The 6,595-nt window shown below is 49.1% G+C and overlaps 1 non-coding gene across 1 annotated transcript; it reads left to right on the top strand.

Annotated features, from left to right (window-relative positions):
- Positions 1–257: 257 nt before the first annotated feature.
- On the top strand, positions 258–3,041 carry LOC109740804 (uncharacterized). Its single transcript, XR_012203400.1, has 2 exons — positions 258–735; positions 2,711–3,041. It is a non-coding gene; the product is annotated as an uncharacterized protein (transcript).
- Positions 3,042–6,595: the final 3,554 nt, after the last annotated feature.

Below are 6,595 nucleotides of genomic sequence, written 5' to 3'. Positions count from 1 at the left end.
GGTCGCGTAGGGAGAGTGCCCCTTGATCGAGGGGATCGAAAACGAGGATGGGGCTCGTGGGGATCGTGGCCAAGGAGCGGGTGCATCGTGAGGCTCGCGTGGAGAAAAAGGAGTGGGATCGATCGTGGGAAAAAAGGATCAGTTTCATGTACGTGGGCTGAGTTAGCATGTTTTTTTGAGCTGGTGCGATAGCGGCCCTCGCGCGACGCTCAGAGATTTTTATCAATGGCTGTTGTAGATGCGAAGGAGAGATCGAACCATCACGAGGTCAGATACCACTCACCCCCGATCCACCCCACCAACCGTCCCACTCCACCCACCACTGTTTGTCTAAAAAAAACACCCAACCATCGATCCAGATCCCCTCCTCTCTTCTCCCGATTCACCCCTCGTCTCTCTCCCATCCCACGCCGCCGCCGCCGCCGCCCACCACCCCGGTGACCTCCCCACCGGCGCCGAGAAAACAGAGTCGCCTCTTCTTCTCCTCCCAAATCCTCCCGCTCCCCCTGCACATTTCTTCATGTCCCCGCTCCCTCCCTCGCTCCACCACGGCGGCCTCCCCCGCCGGCGGATCTGGGACTGGGAGACGCGGCTGCGCTAGCGGCGGTCGGTTGGTTGGTGGCGGACCGGCAGAGCCTCAGCGACCATCGATTGGAGGCGAGGGGATTGGGGGCGGGGAGTCGACGGCGAAAACAGAGGGCGGAGATCCATCGGTGGCCAGCAGCAGCAGCTCAGGTTCGTACTCTAATCTGCACTATGCTGCTGCTACCTACTTGGTTCCTTCCTTCCTTGTGGCTTCATCCTTGTCTCCGCTGTTGCATAAGCTCCGGCCTCCATTGCTGCTAGTACTAGGAATACTCACGCATCACACAAAAGCGTGACTAATACTCTGCCTGCATAGTGATTGCTGTATTATGTTTATATTAATAGCGCCAAATCATATTATTGTTTGCTCCTAGGATCATATATATGTTGTCATTCTGTTTTGAAAAATCTGGAACTTCTTAGAAGAGGTCATGGATGTGATGTGGTATGCTATAAAAGTTTCAGTGTTTTTTTATGTAATAACATGTCAACCTGCAAAATTTGACACAAACATGCTTGATTTGTCTATTGCTGCTGCTGCTGATTAGTAGTTTAGTACTAGAGCAATAATACATCTGCAACCAGGGGCCTCACCTGACAGAACAGAGTAAACTAACTGTTGGTAATGGATCAGCAAATTAAGTGGCGGTTACTCCTGTTCTGTGTCTATGTACACATATGCTTGCTTGCTTATTTGTGAAGTACTCATGCATGAAGTCTGGTCATTACCCTGGCTGCGTACAGTAGCAGTAAACATTGTTAGCTTAATCCAAACTTATTAGTCTACAAATCTACATCGGTGTAGTAGTCTAGGAAAACTAGCTTGAGTCGATTTGCTTTTCTTGTGTTACTAGTGTCCGGCCAGAATTAGTAAGGTGTGATCAACGTGGCCGTATAATTAGATTAGGAAAAATACTAACTTGAGTCCGACTAGGACTTGTCCTAGCTATCTAGCTGCATTGGTAGGAGTATAATACCAGGATTAGGAATTTGTAGTCCAAGTCGGTTAATAGGTGAGTCTGATTTGACTAGAACCTGTACCACTGGTGGTGGCTGCGTCCATATATATACATCAGCCAGTGGCAGAGAGAGAAGAGAATTTTACTGGACTATCAATACTTCTTCATTGGTTCAACAGGGAGGTACTTGCTCCTATATAAGTATGGAGGCTGTCATGATGCAGGCTATTTCACCCTGGACCTCCAGAGATTCCAGTTTGAGGGAGTGAACATTTCAACACGGTGTCAATTGTACTCACGCATATAGCAACTTCCCACCATCATTGTTATCTACGCCGACGGTATCAAGTGGCAAACTTTCTGTTGCGTCCTAGTTATCTCCCAGCTTTCATAATTATCACACTGCTTGTCTCATGCTAGATAGTTCATTATTTTGATTGGTAGTTGTTGTTACACTATTTTGTAGTTGCTACTTTTTATGTGCTCGTGGCGAAGCTAACCAAGCTCAAGAACATAACAATGATTCATTTGTTTGTCTGTTTTCATTGCCATTTTGAAGTGGTAATCAGAAAAGCAAAATTGAGTGATGATCTTGATTAATTTCTCAAGGGAGTATTCACCAAAAAATTCCTTGATTTGATCTTCTGAAGATAAATTAGAGGCAGAACAACCATGCTTTTTAGACATTTTGAACTTCTTATCCACCTCTATCTCACTCTGCATGCCAAATGCAAAGCAATCGGTTTGTTGAACGCTGCTACTGAGACCCCTGTGTTTCTTAAGTTAGAAATCCGTTAAACTAGCTAGGTAAACTTGTAGGCTAAGTAAACCTGTAGACCCCTGTGGTTCTTAAATTCTTTTAAGATCAATTTCTTATGTGTACCAATCTTTTTCTGGCTATGTATTCCAGGTTTCCAACTTTTATTGCAAAGTACACTGTAAACACATAAAACTGAGTCTGAGTTGTTACATGTCTCAAATTTTATTGAGGTCAAAATTATACGAATGTGAATATTGGCCATTCTGCTTCTTCCTGTCCATTTCTTGTATAAGCAGTTTACCAAGTCTTCTCCAATAGTAATGCGTATGTCATGTATGTTCCTATTCGCTCCCAATTTCCTGAATATCTATGGTCTGAATATGCATAATTTTGATAAATTTGGCAGGCACTCAGGAAGGTGCCAAGGAGATGCTGGACCAAGGCGTGGAGGCACTGCGAGCTGAAGAGCACATAGCTGCAGATGCTGGAGGCCGGGCCGGTGAGCCGAGGATTGGAGGTAGCGTTGATTGGTGTTTTTATGGAGAGATAGGATGCCACTGTTTGGTGTTTTTATGCATTTTGGTTTGCTTGTAACTGTGTTTGCACTAGCTGGGAGTAAGTGACTTGGCAAGAACTGTAGGTGTTTTAATTGAAGGCATGAAAAGCCATGACAATATGTATGCTCTTACAGGATGTGCTCTAATGCCGCTGGTTTATTATAAATCTTGGATTAGTAATGATGTGTAATGCTGCTGGTTTATTGCAAATATGTGTTTGTTTTAGTTGGAATTGTATGTATAGAATGGAATTGGTGGATTTTATTTTTTTAATTCCTAATTAGTTAGTAGTAGCGTGGGAAAACACCAAACGCCTTACTACTACTTCGTTAGTAGTACCGTGGGTTTGCATCCACGCTACTACTAACTTTTTAGTAGTAGCGTGGGAAAAAAACCTGAGGCGCTACTACTATTTCATTACTAGTAGCGCGGGTTGCGCTACTACTAAAATGTTAGTAGTAGCGTGGGTTTCACCCGCGCTACTACTAACTATTAGCTGTAGCGCGATACTAGTAGCGCGGGTACCCGCGCGGCTAGTAGCCATTTTACCTGTGCTGCTAGTAGCCTTTTTCCTAGTAGTGTATGTTCACCGTCCTCTGGCTCGTCCTGCTCCATCGCTGGGTCCATGGGGTCGTCGTTTCCTTTGGAGTCGACCGGGGTGTTATTCTTTCTTGCGCTGTTATCGCTGTTTTTACTGTGGCGGGATTTAGAGCGGCGCCTACGTCGTCGCTTTGGTGGCTTCTCGAGGGGATTATCCTTCGTTGCATCCTTGCTGTTATTTTCCTTGGGTGTATCCACCATGTATATATCATATGATGAGGTGGCTGTCCAGCGCCCTTTAGGCGATGGTTCCTGTTCTTCTCCTGCATAGTCGTCCATACCGTCGATGTCTTCGGAGTCGAAGTCAAGCGTGTCGGTTAAGTCGTCGACAGTGGCTATCAAGTGGGTGGTGGGTGGGGAACGAATTTCTTCGTTGTCCGCTTCCCACTCAAGCCGGACATAGTTCGGCCGAGAGTCTCCTGACGAAGAGAGAGTCTTTAATGAATTTAGCACGTCGCCCAAGGGCGAGTGTTGAAAGATATCCGCGGAGGTAAACTCCATGATCGGTGCCCAATCATATTCGATAGGCACGGATGCACGCGGTTCGGAGCCTGTAGCCGGAGACGAGTCCGAGGGTCCGATGACACCGGCCTTATAGGAGATGAAGCCAGTGTTCGGCTCTAGCGCCGCTGAGTGTGCGGCCTCCGTGGCGGGGGCCATCCACCCGTCCTCGGATGGCGCGATCTGCTCCGGATTGAGGGTCATCGGGGCAGCCGCAGGTGTGATCTCCTGAACACTGTCCGATGGCAGATCGAAGTCGTGCTCATCGTGACTGTTCGGCGCACCTGACATGGGCTCGAATCTGTCGAAGATCAAGTCTCCACGGGTGTCGGCAGTATAGTTCAAGCTTCCAAACCTGACCTGATGGCCAGGGGCGTAGCTATCGATCTGCTCTAGATGGCCAAGCGAGTTGGCCCGCAGTACGAAGCCGCCGAATACGAAGATCTGTCCGGGGAGGAAAACCTCACCCTGGACCGCATCGTTGAAGATGATTGAAGGAGCCATCAAGCCTTATCGTGACGGCACAGAGGAACTCTCAATGAAAGCACCAATGTCGGTGTCAAAACCGGCGGATCTCGGGTAGGGGGTCCCGAACTGTGCGTCTAAGGCTAATGGTAATAGGAGGCGGGGGACACGATGTTTACCCAGGTTCGGGCCCTCTCGATGGAGGTAATACCCTACTTCCTGCTTGATTGATCTTGATGATATGAGTATTACAAGAGTTGATCTACCACGAGATCGTAGAGGCTAAACCCTAGAAGCTAGCCTATGATTATGATTGTTCTTGTCCTACGGACTAAACCCTCCGGTTTATATAGACACCGGAGGGGGCTAGGGTTACACAGAGTCGGTTACAGAGAAGGAGATCTACATATCCGAATTGCCAAGCTTGCCTTCCACGCAAAGGAGAGTCTCACCCGGACACGGGACGAAGTCTTCAATCTTGTACCTTCATAGTCCAATAGTCCGGCTAAAGTATATAGTCCGGCTGTCCGAGGACCTCCTAATCCAGGACTCCTTCACCGACGGCGACCAAATCGACGGCGGCGTGGCTCGGATTTGTGCTACGGGTGATGGTTTTTCGCGCAGTTTGCGGCTATGGATTGCTGGCACACGCGCGCATCCAGTGGTGGCCATGGGAGGGAGCGAGGTGGATGGCAGCGGCGGTGGCATCAAGCCAGGCGGCGGCCGGAGTTCGGCTGTGCACGGGGGCGCTGTCGGTGTCAAAACCGGCGGATCTCGGGTAGGGGGTCCGAACTGTGCGTCTAAGGCCGATGGTAACTGGAGACAGGGGACACGATGTTTACCCAGGTTCGGGCCCTCTTGATGGAGGTAATACCCTACTTCCTGCTTGATTGATCTTGGTGAATACGAGGATTACTAGAGTTGATCTACCACGAGATCATAATGGCTAAACCCTAGATGTCTAGCCTGTATGATTATGATTGCCTCTACGGACTAAACCCTCCGGTTTATATAGACATCGGAGGGGACTAGGGTTGTACAAAGTCGGTTACAGAGAAAGGCATCTACATATCTGAACGCCAAGCTTGCCATCCACGCCAAGGAGAGTCCCATCCGGACAAGAGAGAGAGAGTCTTCTGCCTTGTATCTTGATGGCCATCAGTACGACCCACGTTACATAACTCGGACGCCCGAGGACCCCTTAATCTAGGACTCCCTCAGTAGCCCCTGATCCAGGCTTCAATGACGATGTGTCCGGCGCGCAGATTGTCTTCGGCATTGCAAGGCGGGTTCCTCCTCCGAACACTGCAAAACAATCCTTGAATATAGAGAACGTATTCGGCTCTGCGAAACAAACTCCGCGAAGGGTATAATATTTAACAAGTCTCATCTACTGACAACTTTTGTAGTGAGACATTACGTCCCTTCCCGGTTATTATTTCGAACCAGTCCTTTATCCTTCCGCTCCATGTTTCAAAATGCGGTTTTATTGGCACGTCTTGTCGAAGCAGAGATCGTGTCCCCCTTATTACGGGATTTTCATCAATACGGGCGTGGGTAGTCCAACTGCTCCGTTGGCTCGATTCCTTGGGAATAGGCAAGTTTTAAGGCCCGTGAGGAGGCGTTCGATATTCATCGCCTTTATAAAGGGGCACAGACCCGTCTTTCTCCTCTATGCCCACCACTTCCTCAACCTTTCCAACCCCGAGTTCCAGCACCCAGGTTTCAACTTAATTGCTCCAAGCCTCCCAATCATGTCCGGACCCAGCCCTCAAGGCCGGTGGGTGGCCTCCTCTGTCACAGAGGAGGATATCGCGAAGCTCCGGGTGGGGAGGTACCTGACCGCGGAAATCCCCCACAGGCTCCCAGCCAAGGAGCAGGTTATCCCTACACCGAAATCCGGCGAGAGGTTGGTATTCGTTCCTCACTTCCTTCGCGGGCTAGGGTTCGCTCTCCACCCCTTTGTTCATGGCCTCATGTTCTATTACGGACTAGATTTTCATGACCTAGCTTCGGACTCCCTTCTCCACATCTCGACGTTTATCGTCATGTGTGAAGCTTTTCTCCGCATCCCCCCACACTTTGGCCTATGGCTCAAGACTTTCAGCGTGAGGCCGAAGGTAGTCGATGGGGAGCAGGCGGAGTGCGGTGGCGCCATGGTGAGCAAG

This window comes from Aegilops tauschii, chromosome 2, assembly GCF_002575655.3.
Source record: "Aegilops tauschii subsp. strangulata cultivar AL8/78 chromosome 2, Aet v6.0, whole genome shotgun sequence".
NCBI lineage: Eukaryota > Viridiplantae > Streptophyta > Magnoliopsida > Poales > Poaceae > Aegilops > Aegilops tauschii.
Note: the sequence above shows the minus strand (reverse complement) of the source record. Positions and strands in the feature narration are given on the sequence as shown.